Source organism: Gorilla gorilla, chromosome 3 (genome assembly GCF_029281585.2).
Source record: "Gorilla gorilla gorilla isolate KB3781 chromosome 3, NHGRI_mGorGor1-v2.1_pri, whole genome shotgun sequence".
NCBI classification, from domain to species: domain Eukaryota; kingdom Metazoa; phylum Chordata; class Mammalia; order Primates; family Hominidae; genus Gorilla; species Gorilla gorilla.
The window spans coordinates 125859801-125879339 of NC_073227.2; the positions used below are offsets into that span (position 1 = coordinate 125859801).

The window sequence follows — 19539 nt, forward strand, 5'->3', positions numbered from 1 at the left end:
CCGACTTACAGAGCAAAAAACCCTAAGTAGCTTACTCAAATGCCATCTTCTCCATGAGGCCATTTCCTAACCCAGTAGAGATTATTTATTCTTTCTTTTATTTTATTATTTGTTGTTGTTGTTTTGTTTTTGAGACGGAGTCTCACACTGTTGCCTGGGCTGGAATGCAATGGTACAATCTCGGCTCACTGCAACCTCCGCTGCCTGGGTTCAAGCTATTCTCCTGCCTTAGCCTCCTGAGTAACTGGGATTACAGGCATGCGTCACGAAGCCCAGCTAATTTTTGTATTTTTAGTAGAGACGGGGTTTCCCCATGTTGGTCAGACTTGTCTCGAACTCCCGACCTCCGGTGATCCGCCTGCGTTGGCCTCCCAAAGTGCTGGGATTACAGGCGTGAGCCACCGCGCATCGGCCAGGTGGGGTGGCACATGCCTGTAGTTCCAGCTACTTGGGAGGCTGAGATAGGAGGATGGTTTGAGCCAATATCCGGGAGAATGGATATTGTAGAACAACCAGTAGTCTGCCACAAGTGTCATTTTATTTTTTTCTAGTCCATCTTCTTTGGGACTATCATCATCTAGGCTACTTTCCTACTGGGCACCCAGGTTCTTTCAGCATCTCCAATTATCATGTGATCATTAAAATTGAGATACTGGTCTACCCAAGTTCCAGAAAGGATTCCTAGGAGATATTGTGACTAGCTACTTAGAGACACTCTACTAAGATTATAGATCCTAAAATGTTTTTGTCAACAGTGGTAGCTTTGTAATGTGTCAACTTGAATAGGCATAACTATAAGGCAAATTCTCCCATAAAAAGGAGAGAAAATCTTTTCTGTGCATATATCACAGAGTTGTATAATTTTTTTTTGTTTATGTTGGAAAAAAAGCTTAATTTTTCTATTAACTTTTGAAGATTAGATATTTAAATAAGACAAATTCCTATGGAGGCAGGGTTGTAGGCTAACTTCTAATGATCTATGGATACTTAAAGTATCCAGGCTGGGCGTGGTGGCTCATGCTTGTAATTCTAGCACTTTGGGAGGCCAAGGTGGGAGGATCACTTGATCCCAGGAGTTTGAGACCAGCAGCCTGGGCAACATGGTAAAACCCATCTCCATAAAAAATACAAAAATCGGCCAGGCGGGGTGGCACACGCCTGTAGTTCCAGCCACTTGGGAGGCTGAGATAGGAGGATGGTTTGAGCCTAAGAGGCGGAGGTTGCAGTGAAGCCAAAATCATGCCATTGCACTCCAGCTTCTGCAACAGAGCCACACCCTGTTTTAAAAAAAAAGTTATCTATTGAGATAATCCAGCATAAATTTCTGAGGTCCCTCTTGCTAATAGCTTTTCTTAACTCTGGCAACATATTTTATTAGTAACTGACAACAAGTTATATGCATCCTGATTTGAAGAAACCAACAAAGATACTAAACGTATCTGAATATAAATGTTTACTTAAAATGAAATCTTGACACTAACTTGTTATTTTGTAAAATGTTACCAAGTTATCATGCATTCGGAAAAGAAAACGCTGACTTTTGTTAAGTAAGTTTACATTTATTTTTAATCACTTAAATTTCCATCTTTCATTCTCTACAGTTTACTGGAATATTTGAGAATCAAAATTAAAAATGCATAATATAAATGATAGGAAATAATAGGTATCAGGTTAGCTTTTAAAACTTTTTAAAAATACTCTGAGGGTAATGTTTATTACATAATGTTTAATTATGTACTTATTCAAATTTAGACGTTTGGAGTCTAACACGTTGGAGTTCCATTATTGACATCTCCTGTTGTCATCATATAGCAAGTAAAAGTCTTAGTCCCAGGAGTTTACAAGTTGGAGAATAAAGACAAATACACATAAAATCATGAAATAACATTTCCAGAGTTTATGAAATACCAAACCACCAGAGATTCATCAACAGAGAATTGAAACTGGTGGCTCAGGAAAACTATAACTAATATGTAGGAAGGACCAGAATAGAAAATAAGAGATACGGTGTCCAGGTATTGACAGTATCTCAGGTACCAAGTGACAAGGACCCAGACAGTACTTCTGGCAATAGAAATAGAAAGGAATGTTGAATTTGGAAGAAATGACCAAATTTGATATCTCGCTGGAAGTTGTGAAATGAAGATGGAAGAGTTAAAAAAATTATGCATAATAAATAACCAAGAGATATATGGTGTTATTCTCAGATATATGTTAATAAAAATGAGAGAGAAATTTTGACACTAAGATGATAAACGTAGCTGGGACATGTTAAGTTTGAAACAATGCAGAGTTCCTGCTGGAGATGGAACTATTTTCACCACTGGAATTCTCTGAGAAGCAGACTCTGAGATTGAATTTAGTATGTGTGTGCAGTGTTTATTAGGCTGAACACTTGGGATTAGTATGTGAAGATGAAGGTAAGAAAGCAAGAGAGAGCTGAGAGAAGTCGAGCTGCGGTGCAAGCCCAATAGCCTCAGCCCACCTCATAGAATACTCTGGAGTTTAAAAGACTAGTTACAGTTGTCCATTGGAGAGCACAATTTGACGGGACTTTATAACCTCAGTGATTGGATGGATATAAGCTGACCTGGGAAAGGACATGATTTGGACAAGGCAGCTATGGCCATCCCTGAAGAAGCTGACAGATAAATGCTATTTGCTGCCTGTACTCCCAACAGTTCAGCAAAAGTTCATTAAGCCATGGCACATCACAGTGACTACCACAACTGTGAAACTGCAGTAAAGATAATAGTTGGAACTAGAGAAAAATTACATAATTAGTGAATTCCAGTTCTGTTTCTGTTTTTAGTATTGGTAAGCATAACACAAAATCTACCATGGTTATGGTTATTGTTTTTTGCAATGCTAGATTATCCTAATAGAAAATAAAATAATTTTGAAATTGTGGAGTACTCATTTATGTGTTTACTTTTATAAAAGCAGTAAATGTCCCTAAAACGAATTATTATTATTACCTACAACATGATAAATAAGCAAATTAAGAAATTTGCTAATTGCTCATCTTTGCTCGCAATAGCTAGTTTGTGGGGGGAAAGAAATAGAGCAGTATGCAATAGAAGTAATGAGAATTTTAAAACAATTTTGAATATTTTCTAATTAATCAGTTCAGAGACACACAGACTGATATTTCAATAGCCTTTGGAAGACTTTAACCACAAGGGAGACTTTAAAAATAATTTTCACGTTACCAAACATTTAAAATATTTGTCAAATTACAAGATTTCCAAAATATTTCAGAATGTTACCTAAAGTTCATGTTCATCTGATATTCATCAACCACATTTTTTTCTAATAAATACATGTCACAGTTCTATACCATTTCTCATTTAAATACTGGCAATTATCTATTGATAAAATTATTTTCACAATACAATGAAACTATAAGAGCTTGACTAACTTTAGGCCTTAAAATGTGTATAGGTGTGTATGTGTGTGTGTGTGTATTTTTATTGCTGTAGTTAATTTATTTTTCTCACTAAAACAATGATGCTTCAAGATGAGAAAACATGTCATAGACTGAAAGAAAATATTTGCAAAATATGTGTCTGATAAAGGACTATTATCAAAATATACAAAGAACTGTTAAAACTCAAGAAAAAGAAAACTACCCAATCTAAAAAATAGGCGAAAAGCCATCAGCGGTGGACTGGACAAACAAAATGTAGTACAGCTACACCATGGAATACTGTGCAGCCATAGAAAGAAGGAAATCATGTCCTTTGCAGCAACATAGATGGAAACCATTATCCTAAATCAATTAATGCAGCAACAATAACAACAACAAAAACAAATACTGCATGTCCTCGTAAGTGAGAGCTAAACATTGAGTACACATGGACATAAAGAAGGGAATAACAGACATCAGCGCCTCTTTGAGAGTGGAGAGTGGATCGGAAGGTGAAACCCATAAACTACCTATCAGGCACTATTTCCTGGGTGATGAAATAATCTGTACACAAATCCCCATCACACACACACACACACACACACACACACAGAGTTTTAATTTGTGACTGCCAAAATTTGGTGCAACCAGGATGTCCTTCAGTAGGTGAATGGATAAACTATGGTACATTCAGACAATGAAATATTATTCAGCATTAAAAAGAAGTGAGCTATTAAGCCATGAAAAGACATGAATAAACCTTAAATTTATATTACTAAGTGAAGAAAACAAATCTAAAAGGCTACATACTGTATGATTCCAGCTGTATGACATTCTGGAAAAGGTTAAGGTTTAAGTGTGGAGACTGTAGAAGCCTCAGTGGTTTCCAGGGGTTAAAGAAGAGTGAGGGATGGATAGATGGAACCCAGGGAATTTTTAGGACAGTGAAACTGCTCTGTATGATACTCTACTTGTGGATATATATTATTATACATTTGTCCAAATCCACAGAATGCAGAACACCAAAAATGAAACCTAATGTAAACTAAGGAATTTGAGTAATAATGAGTTGTCAATGTAGGTTTGATTATAATAAATGTACTGCTCTGGTGGAGGATGTTGATAGTAGGGGATGGTGAGGAGGTGTGTGTAGGGTATGGAGAATAAAGGAAATCTCTGTACCTTCTGTGCAATTTTATTGTGAACCTAAAACCGCTCTAAAAAGTAAAGCCTATTTAAAAACAACAACAATAAAAACAAACTATTATAGGAAATGACTTGCATTCAGAAACTATGAACCAATATGTAGTATTGATAATTTGATATAGAAAAGTTTTCCTTTTCTTTTCTCTTGCATTAACTGTATTTTCCATAAACACATTTTCTTTTCATCTAATGAAAATCGTTGTTCTATTTTAACTTCCTATCTGAATGTCAGGGTGGCATTAGTACCTTTACATGACCCATTTATAACAGGCATCTGTTCTTAACCTGAATTGCCATTGCTTGAGCATGTACTGATTGCTTGAGCATCAGTACACACTGCCTCTTCTGCAGTCGTCTGAAAAATCATTAATCATTTTATGTTAAATGGAACTAGGCTCCCCTGAGGGCCTTCTATGGATGGTTTTACTCTTTCAGAGATTATAACATACCTTTCTTTATTATTATTGAGAAAATTTTGTATAATTTTATTTTTAAGCAAATGTCCTTTCTAATTTTCATTTTGTAGACTTTAACCTGTCTCCTTCACCATCCTCACCTCTACTAACTTAATGAACGAAGCTTAAAACCTCAGAGGTCCTTTTATGGAAAGTTTCTGAACACCTAATTTGAAATATAAAAATTATTTTTTCAACATAGGCAACTATTAAATAGCAACTAATTTTAGCTCCCAATTTCAAGGCCACTTAATATAAATAGGCTGAGTTTCTGAATGAGGCAATGGTTCACTAGTAATCATTTTCTCATGTTTCTTAGATCTCATATATTCCTGACAGATCCATACCTGTATGATAATTTAGTAGGATGTCTTTGGTGAAAGCTCTTTAAAAGACTGCTCAACTCAAATATTGGAACATAGTTCTAGGTACCTTAAATGAAGAAAATACATATTTGGTATAGTGAAAAAGAGATTTCTAATGGGCTTAATGCCTCTAACCACCTGGAAGAGAGCAAATGGTGGGTCTCAAACTCAATTTTGGTGGTTCAGGCTTAAAAATGCCTAACAGCAAACAGTGAATTTTGTTTTATTTTTGGAAGTGATGTTATTTCAAGTTATTTTCCTGACTTTCCACTATTAGAAGAGTCCCTGAGAACAAATACATTTGTTTTAAAACAATTCTTAATTAGCTGCTAAGAGGAAGATGCTGTGAGCTGCCAACTCTATAATTCTTTCAACAGTCAGAAGAAGCCATGACCTAGGATGAGGCCAGGAACAAGGCTGGAGAAAGCAAATTGGAGAGCTGATGTGTTCCTGTACACCTGTTCCTAAACCCAGAAGCCCTTAAAAACTAAGACTCAGGTGACAAATTTCTTATTCTACCATTTCACTCACCAAAAAGTGACAAGAGGACAAATATCAAGATAATTCTTTGAAGAGTTTGTGTCCATCTGGAGGGAGGGAACACAAAACCTTGTCACAGCTTTTTATTTTGATTTGAAGCCAGCTTGTCTGGTGGAGCTGAATGATAGGTATTTGGGGAGTGAGAGAGACTTTGAGAAAGGAACAGAAAAGCTTACAATGGATTTTAGGGAAGTTTTACTGTATATGGTAAAATGCAGCTCTTTTCTAACACTCTCTTTGAAGCCTGCAGAGCCTTCAATATTACTCATTAGTGCTTTTGGAGTTAGTCTTGTGTTTTCAGGAAGATGTAATATATTGAGACTGGCCTCCATGTGGTTCAGATACATGAGGGTTACATGCACATTTAAAGAATCACCCATAAACTGTATGGGCAAATACAGACCTTGCATTTAATTTTAAGAAATAAGCATAAATCTTCAAAGAAATTTAAGATTCAAGGAGTCATTGGGTCAGAGATTCTCAAGGGGGCAGTACTGCCCCCAAAGAGGCATTTTTGGAAATTGTCAGGGTGTTTCTGATGTCACAATAATTGAGGAGCATTATTTCTATTTAGTATGTAGGGACCAGGGATGCAGCACACCCTGTAATACTCAAAAGACAGCTCTACACAAGAAAGAGTTGTGTGTGCACATTGCTCTCAGATGTCACATCAGAAATTTGTGTAGGTGAAAAATGCCTGTTTTTTAAAAATATGTATCTCAGCCTAAAAACTGTCATTTTGCAAATAAACACCAAGTTGTTTTTTGCATTGTTTTTATATGTGCATGCTATTTGAGTCACTAATACTACACACTACCGATCTGCATTTATAGCTCTCAGTTCCTGGTGGTTGTACATTGAGACGCAAATGTAAGATTGCTTTATATGTCTTTATATGTCTATTATTCTCCATCATACCTTCTTATATTTTTTGTAACAGCACTATTTCAGTTTTTAATCCTATCAATAGATTTATGTGATTGTTTAATGTCTGAATCCTTTACTAGATTCTAATCACCAGAAGGGCAGATAAGTTTCCCATTTTTTTAATCATTCTGTATCAGTCACTATCATTCCCCCTGACACAGTACCTACTTAGTGAACATTAGTCAAATGAATGAAGGGTTAAGTAAAAGAGGGAGGGAAAACAAGAATCTTCTTTCTAAAAACATAATTTTTTTTTTTTTTTTTTTTTTTGAGATGGAGTGTCTCTCTGTCGCCCAGGCTGGATGGAGTAGAGCGGCACGATCTCGACCCACTGCAAGCTCCGCCTCCTGGGTTCACGCCATTCTCCTGCCTCAGCCTCCCGAGTAGCTGGGACTGCAGGCGCCCGCCACCATGCCCATCTGATTTTTTTGTATTTTTAGCAGATACGGGGTTTCACCGTGTTAACCAGGATGGTCTCGATCTCCTGACCTCGTGATACGCCCGCCTCTGCCTCCCAAAGTGCTGGGATTACAGGCATGAGCCACCGCGCCCGGCCCTAAAAACATAATTTTCAAGCAGAAAAGACTTCTCAGCCAGGTGCAGTGGCTCACGCCTGTAATCCTAGCACTTTGGGATTAGCTGTCTTGGTGGTGCCTGCCTGTAGTCCCAGCTACCTAGGAGGCTGAGCAGGGAGAATCACTTGAACCCAGCAGGCAGAGATTGCAGTGAGCTGAGATCATACCATCGCACACCAGCCTGGATGACAGAGTGAGACCGTGTCTCAAAAAAAAAAAAAAAGGAAAGGGAAAAGAAAAACTTCTCAGCTGCTGAGCTCCTAACCCTTCTCATCACACGCATCATCAACCAAAATTATGAACCATTCTACATTATTTCTGGGGGGCCCTGAAATTCTTTTTTGGTGTGGGCATGAGGTCTAATATAAATAAAACATGTTCATATTTTCTTGCAATGAATTACATAAGATTTATTTTAAGGAATTGCCTTTGGAACCCAGGGTTCTTTTGAATCCAATTTGAGATCCATTATTCCATGTAATTAGAATATGTATAAAAGAGAAAAAATAGTTCTACAGTTAAACCATTTAAAAACAAAATTAATTCCCACTGCTGAAGGCCTAAAGGGGAAATCTAGAAAATGGGCAGAGAAACTGGGTTGTATCATTAGATTTTGTTCAGGACCTATTATTACCAATTTAGTAGTTCAACCCTTGAATTGAAGTAGTATATTTATAATATTACAAGGGATTTATAAGGTATCATTTGGAGCTGAAATTTCTGATGATTATTTTAGCCTAGAAGCAGTAATACTACTTAATCAAGTAAAACATTCTGTTTTTTTCATGTCTTTTAACAATGCATAGTAAATCATATGTGATTCTTCTATGACAGATAAATTTTATGTCTAATTTCATCAATATCTAGAAAGACTAAAAGCTTAAGACCAAATATATTCTTCATGTCATTTGGACTTAGTTAAAATCAACTTAATTGTATTCTTTCCTATTTCCAAGGAGTATATGGGCCTCAGGACATGAGCTTATTTTCACAAAGAAAAAATCAATCAGAAAAGAAAATTCTACATGACAACCACTCCTTTTGTTTTTCAGACAAGGGGTAATAAAATTAATTTCTCATTTTTCAACCAATTAAGTTTCTATTCTCTAGGTCAGTCTGTTTCTTGGACCATTTGTTTCATTGAAATTTGGATCAAAATTTATTTTAAAATAAGGAGGAAAAATGTTGTTAGATAAGAAGTAAAGGATAGTGCTCACTTCGGCAGCACATATACTAAAATTGGAAAGAAGTAAAGGATAGATCTCTTTAATCATGACAGTCTTAAAGAGGAATCCAATGCACCAACATAGTTGCTTTTTGTTTTGTTTCATTTGCATCACCCTGCATTATTCTCCTATTTAGCTCTGCTTAACCACTTCTGCCAAGGTATTCCTTAGGGCAAAGGAGAAAGAATGTATGCCCCTTCTGTTTGCTAGGTGTTTGTGATTCTGAGGCAGAGTTTCGGGGGTCAGTGAACCTGGATTTTATTTAAAAGATTACATTTTTATTTTCACTAACTTCTAACTAAAATGTAGCATTTATGAATGTAGGCAACAAACCCTGTAGCAGTGTTAATATTATAGTGCCTATGATTTGTGCCTCCAACAGAAATGGCATGTAATCCAGATGTTGCAGATGACTCTATCATTTACACCCATCACTACTTCAAAATTATGGTAGTTATACCTGCTGCTAGATCTAGTCATTTAGGTCCTCAGTGAAGAAGCATGTTATTAGATCACAAAATTATTTTCTAAAATCTTTTTGTAAATATAATTCAATATCATGAGTTTCTTCTTTATGTAATTTATGGATTTACAAACGGCATTTTGAGAAGGGTTTCACAGGCCTAATAAGGCTGCCCATGGGATGCATGAAACAAAAGCCATCAAGAACCATAAAACAGTTATTTTCAACCTTATTAGACCTAACTTTCTCCTCTTTAAAAAATTGAGGTGAAATTCACATCATATACAACCAACTATTTTCGAGTGTACTATTTAATGGCACTTAGCATAGTCACAATATTGTACAACAGCCACTTCCTTCTAGTTTCAAAACATTATCATTATCCCAGAAGAATACCTCATATCCTTTAAGTAATCACTTCCTGTTCCCCCCTGCCACCCGCTGACATCCACTAATCAGCTTGCCTATTTTGGATATTTCACATAAGAGGAATCATACGACATGCGGCTTTTTGTGTCTAGTGTCTTTCACTTAGCATAATGCTTTTGGTGTCCATCCACATTCTAGAATACATGAAACCTTCATTCCTTTTTATACCTGAATAATATTTCATTGTATATCATTGTACATTATGATTTGTTTATCACATTCAACAATAAAAAGGCAACCTACAGAATGGGAGAAAATTTTTGCAATGTAGCCATCTGACAAAAAGTTAATATCTGGAATCTACAAAGAACTTAAACAAATTTACAAGAAAAAAACAACCCCATCAAAAAGTGGGTGAAGGATATGAACAGACACTTCTCAAAAGAAGACACTTACGCAGCCAACAAACATATGAGAACAGACACTTCTCAAAAGAAGACATTTATGAGGTCAGAAAACATTAAAAAGAGCTCATCATCACTGGTCATTGAGAAATGCAAGTCAAAACCACAATGAGATACCATCTCACGCCACTTAGAATGACAATCATTAAAAAGTCAGGAAACTTTTTTGTTTTTTTCTCAATGGGTTTGCCACCAGAACACAGGTATCGTGAAAACTACCCCTACCTAAAAGCCAGAACGAGAAAGGAAAAGACTCATATCAACACTGTGATCATCGGGCACGTAGAGTCGGGCAAGTCCACCACTACTGGCCATCTGATCTACAAACGCGGTGGCGTCGACAAAAGAACCATCGAAAAATTTGAGAAGGAGGCTGCTGAGATGGGAAAGGGCTCCTTCAAGTACGCCTGGGTCTTGGATAAACTGAAAGCTGAGCGTGAACGTGGTATCACCATTGATATCTCCTTGTGGAAATTTGAGACCAGCAAGTACTATGTGACTATCCTTGATGCCCCAGGACACAGAGACCTCATCAAAAACGTGATTACAGGGACACCTCAGGCTGACTGTGCTGTCCTGATTGTTGCTGCTGGTGTTGGTGAATTTGAAGCTGGTATCTCCAAGAATGGGCAGACCCGAGAGCATGCCCTTCTAGCTTACACACTGGGTGTGAAACAACTAATTGTTGGTGTTAACAAAATGGATTCCACTGAGCCACCCTACAGCCATAAGAGATATGAGGAAATTGTTAAGGAAGTCAGCACTTACATTAAGAAAATTGGCTACAACACCGACACAGTAGCATTTGTGCCAGTTTCTGGTTGGAATGGTGACAACACGCTGGAGCCAAGTGCTAACATGCCTTGATTCAAGGGATAGAAAGTCACCCATAAGGATGGCAATGCCAGTGGAACCACGCTGCTTGAGGCTCTTGACTGCATCCTACCACCAACTCGTCCAACTGACAAGCCCTTGTGCCTGCCTCTCCAGGATGTCTACAAAATTGGTGGTATTGGTACTGTTCCTGTTGGCTGAGTGGAGACTGGTGTTCTCAAACCTGGTATGGTGGTCACCTTTGCTCCAGTCAACGTTGCAACAGAAGTAAAATCTGTCGAAATGCACCATGAAGCTTTGAGTGAAGCTCTTCCTGGGAACAATGTGGGCTTCAATGTCAAGAATGTGTCTGTCAAGGATGTTCGTCGTGGCAACGTTGCTGGTGACAGCAAAAATGACCCACCAATGGAAGCAGCTGGCTTCACTGCTCAGGTGATTATCCTGAACCATCCAGGCCAAATAAGTGCTGGCTATGCCCCTGTATTGGATTGCCACACGGCTCACATTGCATGCAAGTTTGCTGAGCTGAAGGAAAAGACTGATCACCATTCTGGTAAAAAGCTGGAAGATGGCCCTAAATTCTTGAAGTCTGGTGAAGCTGCCATTGTTGATATGGTTCCTGGCAAGCCCGTGTGTGTTGAGAGCTTCTCAGACTATCCACCTTTGGGTCGCTTTGCTGTTCATGATATCAGACAGACAGTTGCGGTGGGTGTCATCAAAGCAGTGGACAAGAACGCTGCTGGAGCTGGCAAGGTCACCAAGTCTGCCCAGAAAGCTCAGAAGGCTAAATAAATATTATCCCTACTACCTGCCACCCCACTGTTAATCAGTGGTGGAAGAATGGTCTCAGAACTGTTTGTTTCAATTGGCCATTGAAGTTTAGTAGTAAAAGACTGGTTAATGATAACAATGCATCGTAAAACCTTCAGAAGGAAAGGAGAATGTTTTGTGGACCACTTTGGTTTTCTTTCTTTGCGTGTGGCAGTTTTAAGTTATTAGTTTTTAAAATCAGTACTTTTTACTGGAAACAACTTGACCAAAAATTTGTCACAGAATTTTGAGACCCATTAAAAAAGTTTAGTGAAAAAATAAAATAAAATAAAAAAATTAAGTTAGGAAACAACAGATGCTGGAGAGGATGTGGAGAAATAGGAAAGCTTTTACATTGTTGGTGGGATTGTAAATTAGTTCAACCATTGTGGAAGACAGTGTGGTGGTTTCTCAAGGATCTAGAACCAGAAATATCATTTGACCCAGCAATCCCACTACTGGGTATATACCCAAAGGATTATAAATCATTCTACTATAAAGACACATGCACACGTATGTTTATTGCAGCACTATTCACAATAGCAAAGACTTGGAACCAACCCAAATGCCCATTAATGATAGACTGGATAAAGAAGATGTGGCACATATACACCATGGAATACTATGCAGCCATAAAAAAGGATGAGTTCATGTCCTTTTCAGGGACCTGGATGAAGCTGGAAACCATCATTCTTAGCACACTAACACAGGAACAGAAAACCAAACACCACGTGTTCTCACTCGTAAGTGGGAGTTGAACAATGAGAACACTTGGACACAGAAAGGGGAACATCACACACTGGGGCCTGTCGGGGGTGGGGGTGCTAGGGGAGAGAGAGCATTAGCAGAAATACCTAATATAGATGACGGGTTGACGGGTGCAGCAAACCTCCGTGGCACGTGTATACCTATGTAACAAACCTGCACATTCTTTACGTGTATCCCAGAACTTAAAGTAAAAAACAAAACAAAACAAAACAAAAAAAAGACAATATAAATTTTTAAATGAACAATGGATTTAAATAGACATTCCTCCAAAGAAAATATACAAATGGTCAACAAACACATAAACAGATATTTAACTTCATTGGTCATTAAGGAAATACAAATCAAAAGAAGATACCAAAACCAAACTGCAACAACAACTAATGAGATAAAACTGCATGGCCACTAGGATGGCTACAATAATTAAAAACAAATAAAAAATAGGCATGGAGAAACACAAACTCTCGTGCATTGCTGCTGGGGATATAAAATGGTGTAGCTGCTGTGGAAAACGTTTTGGTGGTTCCTAAAAAAGCTAAACATAGAATTGTCATATGACCCAGCAATTCCTCTTCCAGGTATAGACTACAGAGAAATGAAAACATACAACATATATCCACACCGAAACTTATATATATATCAGTGATTATAGCAGCATTATTCCTAATACCCAAAAGAAGGAAACAACCTAAGTGTCTATCAACAAATGAATGGATAAATAAAACTTCCCTTTTAATAGAAAATCTTTTGTAACAGCTTTTTTATTCTTCCAAAATGAAACTGATAGATAATAAAACCTACTACACTCAAAATCTTCAAAAAATCAACATAATGCCTAACTATTAAGGAAGGTATAAAAAATTTGTAATAAAACTGTATGTATGAAATAAAACTCTATGTTCAATATGCAAATGTGCAGGCACCAGTCATATGGGGGCAGTTAAAATAATACAGGGAAGGGATCTTACTGTGCGGACATCTCATGATGTAAACAGCATACTCACTGCTAAAGGAGACTTGTGGCTGTCAGACAACCATTTGCTTAAATACCAGACTCTATTAATTGAAGGGCCAGTGCTATGACTGCGCACTTGTGCAACTCTAACCCAGCCACATTTCTTCCAGGCAATGAAGAAAAGATAGAACATAACTGTCAACAGGTGATTGCTCAAACCTACGCTGCTCGAAGGGACCTTCTAGAGGTTCCCTTGACTGATCCCGACCTCAACTTGTATACTGATGGAAGTTCCTTTGTAGAAAAAGGACTTCAAAAGGTGGGGTATGCAGTGGTCAGTGATAATAGAATACTTGAAAGTAATCCCCTCACTCCAGGAACTAGTGCTCAGCTGGCAGAACTAATAGCCCTCACTTGGGCACTAAAATTGGGAGAAGAAAAAAGGGTAAATATATATACAGACTCTAAGCATGCTTACCTAGTCCTCCATGCCCACGCAGCAATATGGGAAGAAAAGGAATGCTTAACTTCCGAGGGAACATCAGGAAGCTATTAGGAGATTATTATTGGCTGTATGGAAACCTAAAGAGGTGGCAGTCTTACACTGCCGGGGTCATCAGAAAGGAAAGGAAAGGGAAATAGAAGGGAACCACCAAGCGGATATTGAAGCCAAAAGAGCCTCAAGGCTCTTTAGCATTTAGAAATGCTTATAGAAGGACCACTAGTATGGGGTAATCCCCTCTGGGAAACCAAGCCCCAGTACTCAGCAGGAGAAATCGAATGGGGTACCTCACGAGGACATAATTTCCTCCCTTCAGGATGGCTAGCCACTGAAGAAGGAAAAATACTTTTGCGTGCAGCTAACCAATGGAAATTACTTAAAACCCTTCACCAGACCTTTCACTTAGGCATTGATAGCACCCATCAGATGGCCAAATTATTATTTACTGGACCAGGCCTTTTCAAAACTATCAAGCAGATAGTCAGGGCCTGTGAAGTGTGGCAAAGAAATAATCCCCTGCACTTCAGGCCATACATTTCAATCCCTGTATCTTTAACCTCCTTGTTAAGTTTGTCTCTTCCAGAATTGAAACTGTAAAACTACAAATGTTCTTCAAATGGAGCCCCAGATGCAGTCCATGACTAAAATCTCCCATGGACCCCTGGACCATCCTGCTAGCCCATGCTCTGATGTTGATGACATCAAAGGCACCGCTCCCGAGGAAATCTCAGCTGCACAACCCCTACTATGCCCCAATTCAGCAGGAAGCAGTTAGAGCGGTCGTTGGCCAACCTCCCCAACAGCACCTGGGTTTTCCTGTTGAGAGGGGGCACTGAGAGACAGGACTAGCTGGATTTCTAGGCTGACTAAGAATCCCTAAGCCTAGCTGGGGATTGGAAGGCATCACTCTTGCTGGAAGACCTACAGATAATCTAAAGGGTTTTTTTTTTTTTCTTTCAGTTGCAAGATTTAATAGAGTGAAAACAGAGCTCCCATACAAAGGGAGGGGACCCAAAGGGGGTAGCCGTTGCTGGCTTGAATGCCTGGGTTTATATCCTGATCATTGTTCCTCCCCCTGTGCTCTCAGGCAATAATGAGTAATGAAGGAAACATGCTTAAATAAGCCCCATAAATCTCCACATTATTTGTCTACTACTTTCCTTCATTACTTCTTAGGGAAATTGATATGGTAGACATTAATTGGTGTGATGTCCTGGCTCACAGTGATTCCCCAGTCATCAGTCTCTGGTGCTCCTTATCTTTGAATGGGGTTGCTGATTCTTCTATCCCCATTTCCATTCTAGCATATGGTCCAATGCAAACTGTATGCTCTTGTCTCCAGGGCTGGGGGAGGATGAACATGGGCTCATAACTCAAGCTAGCTGCTATGGTCTGAGTATTTGTGTCTTCCCAAAATTCCTGTATTGAAATCCTAACTCCCAAGGTGATGGTATTAGGAGTTAAGGCCTTTTGAGAGTTGATTAGGTCATGAGGGCAGAGCCTTCATGAATGGGATTAGTGCCCTTATAAAATAGGGCCAAGTGAGCTTGTTTGTTCCTTTTACCATGTGAGGACACAGCCAGAAGATACCATCTGTGAGCCGGGAAGCAAGCCCTCACCAGACACTGAATATGCTGGCACTTTGATCTTGGACTTCCCAGACTCCAGAACTGTGAGAAACATATTTCTACTCTTCATAAGCCACCCAGTTTATGGTACTTTGTTATAGCAGCCCAAACTGACTAAGATACTAGGCCAATCAGTGTCCTTCCTGGGATTGTTAAAACTGGAGCAGTAAGTAATAAAGATGTGAGTCTAGAAGTACCAGCAGCCATTCCCTGCCCTCCACAATATGAGGAAACCTGTGCAACAAAGAAAAGCAGAAACAGCAAGAGGCACAGAGTAAGTCCTAACAGCATTCAAGTCCTTAGTTCCAGTTATTGAAATTTCTGGAACTATCCTAAGCCCTACCTTTCCAAGAGGGAGTTATTTAATCTTGCATTAACTCTGGAGGCTTCACCAGCACCCTTCCAAAACACTCTTTTTATTGCACAATTTTGGTTGGATTTCTTTCACTCACAACAAAGAATTCTAACTTCTTAGGAAATGAATAACCATCTTGGATTCAAACAAGCAGTGTGAGGGTCCAGAGTCATCAGAGCCCCAGCCTTTGTCTCTGCCACACTTACTGCCAGAAATTGTCCCCCATTTTGCACAGTAAAAACTAACGTGAATCCTAAGGCTCCTGTCTGTAATAAGCTCCTTATTTTGGAAGAGAGGAATGGTTATTTACTGTTTTTTTTCCCCCTAGTAGCACTGAAATCATTCTTAATTTTCAGTTCTTTCATTGTTTTCTCTTTTAGTGACTTTAGCTTTTTAGAGGAGTTCTCAGTATGGCATGCATTCTTCCACAAGTTAACAATCATTACCAAAACCAAAACTAAAGGATAAGCAATTTCTCCTCAGATACCTGAGCAATCTTTTGATTTTGTTTTTTCTGTTAAGAGTATCTGTGGGAAGAAAATAAAGAGTTATATTCTCTTTCCAAAGCCTGAAACCTATCTGAGGAACCCACTAACCAAGGATAAGAGAACTCTGCTTGTTGGGGTTTTGACTTAGTTGGTAGCAGGGAGTAGACAGAGATAGGGATAGATTTATATCTTCATCAACTGTAATTTCCCAAATATGAACTGGTGCCTTCCATCACAACCCTGCTGTTTGGTCTTGTAATCTGGAATCCACTAATGTAATCTCACTTGTCAATGTCTATAGAATTAACCTCACAGGTTAAGGTGACCTCTAAAGTTTAAAGGTGAGAAGAGAGAGGGGGGCACAGAAATATACCATATTTATGAAAATTAGGTCGTTCATTCTGGCTACTTTGGGCTAATTCTCTTCAGGTGTGATTAGTGACTCACTGCTAAGGAGCCTGATTTTCCCAAACCACACCACATAAAACCTTGTCTTATGTTTCACTGCCGAGGTCTCTCCACTCTTATGTTTGTTTTTTTCCTTTTTCTGTTGACATGTAATTGAATCCTTTTCAGGCAACTTTCAGCATCTCCCCATATTATTAAAAACCACCCCCTTTGAATGCTGTAAGGTGTTCTATCCACAGAGATGGAGGCATTTAGGCACCAGGTTCTTGGTGTCTCAATGTTACTGGACACAGAAGAGACTCAATAAAAATTTAGCAAGGAATGAATTTAATGTTTTGAGCCATAATGAATGCCAGAAAGAGACCCACAGAAAGGAAGTATGGCTGCTTCAGGCATATTTTATTTTATTATTATTTTTATTTTTTTGAGACATGGTCTCACTCTGTTGCCCAGGCTAGAGTACAGTGGCGTGATCATGGCTCACTGCAGCTTCGACCTCCTCTGCTCAAGTGATCCTCCCACCTCAGCCTCCCAGGTAGCTGGGGATTCAGGCGCATGCCAACATGCCTGGCTAACTTTTTGTATGTTTTGTAGATGTGGGATTTTGCCATGTTTCACAGGCTGGTCTTGAACTCCCAGGCTCAAGCAATCCTTTTGCCTCAGACTTGCAAAATGCTGGGATTACAGGTGTGAGCCACTGCACTCAGCCAAGTCTTATTTTAAAGTGAGTGAGACTTAGTGTTTTTGGGGCCACAGAACCATTTCAGAATCTGAGGAAAGGGGCAGACATTTTCTCCCAGAAAGTGCACAATACATACAAAGTTGCTTATAATTTTAGGAGGTCCATTGGCCTAAGAATCTGTAGATTTTAGTTATAAATTTCTTTTTTTTTCCCTCCAACATTTATTTTAAATTTATGGGTACATGTGCAGGATGTGCAGGTTTGTTACGTAGGTAAACGAAACGTGTACCATGGTGGTTTGCTGCACAGATCATCTCATCACCTAGGTATCATGCCCAGCATTTATCAGCTGCTTCTTCCTGATGGTCTCCCTCCTCTCAACTCCACCCTCTGACAGGCCCCAGTGTGTGTTGTTTCCCCCCATGTGTCCATGTGTTCTCATCTTTCAGCTCCCACTTATAAGTGAGCATGTGTGGTGTTTGGTTTTCTGTTCCTGTGTTAGTTTGCTGAGGATAATGGCTTCTATTTCCATCCATGTCCCTACAAAGGACATGATCTTGTTCCTTTTTATGGCTGCATAGTATTCCATGGTGTGTATGTACCATATTTTCTTTATCTAGTGTATAATTGATGGGTATTTAGGTTAATTCTATGTCTTTGCTATTGTGAATAGTGCTACAATGAATATACACATGCATGGGTCTTTATAGTAGAATGATTTGTATTCCTTTGGGTATATACCCAGTAATGGGATTGCTGGGTCAAAGGGTATTTCTGCCCCTAGATCTTTGAGGAATTGCCACGCTGTCTTCCACAATGGTTGAACTAATTTACACTCCCACCAACAGTGTAAATGTTTGTCTTTTTCTGTGCAATCTTGCCAGCATCTATTATTTTTTGATTTTTTACTAATAGCCGTTCTGACTGGCATGAGATGGTATCTCATTGTGGTTTTGATTTGCATTTCTCTAATGATCAGTGATGTTGAGCTTTTTTTTCATATGTTTGTTGGCCACATGTATGTCTTCTTTTGAGAAGTGTCTGTTCATGTTCTTTGCCTACTTTTTAATCGGTTGTTTGTTTTTTACTTGTAAATTTGTTTAAGTACCTTATAGATGCTGGATGTTAGACCTTTGTCAGATGGGTAGATTGCAAAAATTTTTTCCCTTTCCATACGTTGTCTGTTTATTCTGATGATAGTTTCTTTCACTGTGCAGAGCTCTTTAGTTTAATTAGATCCCATTTGCAAATGTTTGCTTTTGTTGCAACTGCTTTTGGCATCTTTGTCATGAAATCATTGCCCGTGCCTATGTCCTTAACGGTATGCCTAGGTTGTCTTCTAGGGTTTTTTTTTATAGTTTTGGGTTTTACATTTGAGTCCTTAATCCATCTTCAGTTGATTTTTGTATATAATGTGAGGAAGGGGTCTGGTTTCAATTTTCTTCATATGGCTAGCCAGTTCTCCCAGCATCATTTACTATATAAGGAATCTTTCCCCATTGCTTGTTTTGGTTAGGTTTGTTGAAGATTAGATTGTTGTAGGTGTGCAGTCTTATTTATGGGCTCTCTATTCTGTTCCATTGTTCTATGTGTCTGTTCTTGTACCAGTACCATGCTGTTTTGGTTTTTATAGCCTTGTAGTATAGTTTGAAGTTGGGTAGCATGATGCCTCCAGCTTTGTTCTTTTTGCTTAGAATTGTCTTAGCTGTTAAAATTCTTTTTTGGTTCCATTTGAATTTTAAAATAATTTTTTCTAATTCTGTGAAGAATGTCAGTGGTAGTTTAGTGGGAATAGCATTTAATCTATAAATTGCTTTGGGCAATATGGCCATTTTCACAATGTTGATTCTTCCTATCTGTGAGCATGGAATGTTTTTCCATTTGTTTGTGTCATCTCTGATTTCTTTCAGGAATCATTTGTAGTTCTCCTTGAAGAGCTCCTTCACTTACTTTGTTATCTGTATTCCTAGGTATTATCTTCTTTGTGGCAATTGCAAATGGAAGTTCATTGATGATTTGGCTCTCTGCTTGACTGTTGTTGGTATATAGGAATCTTAGGGACTTTTGCACATTTATTTTGTATCCTGAGTCTTTGATGAAGTGGCTTATCAGC

The 19539-nt window shown here is 38.5% G+C and overlaps 1 pseudogene; it reads left to right on the forward strand.

Moving 5' to 3' along the window:
• Positions 1-10179: 10179 nt before the first annotated feature.
• LOC101129762 (elongation factor 1-alpha 1-like) lies at positions 10180-11883 on the forward strand (annotated as a pseudogene).
• Positions 11884-19539: the final 7656 nt, after the last annotated feature.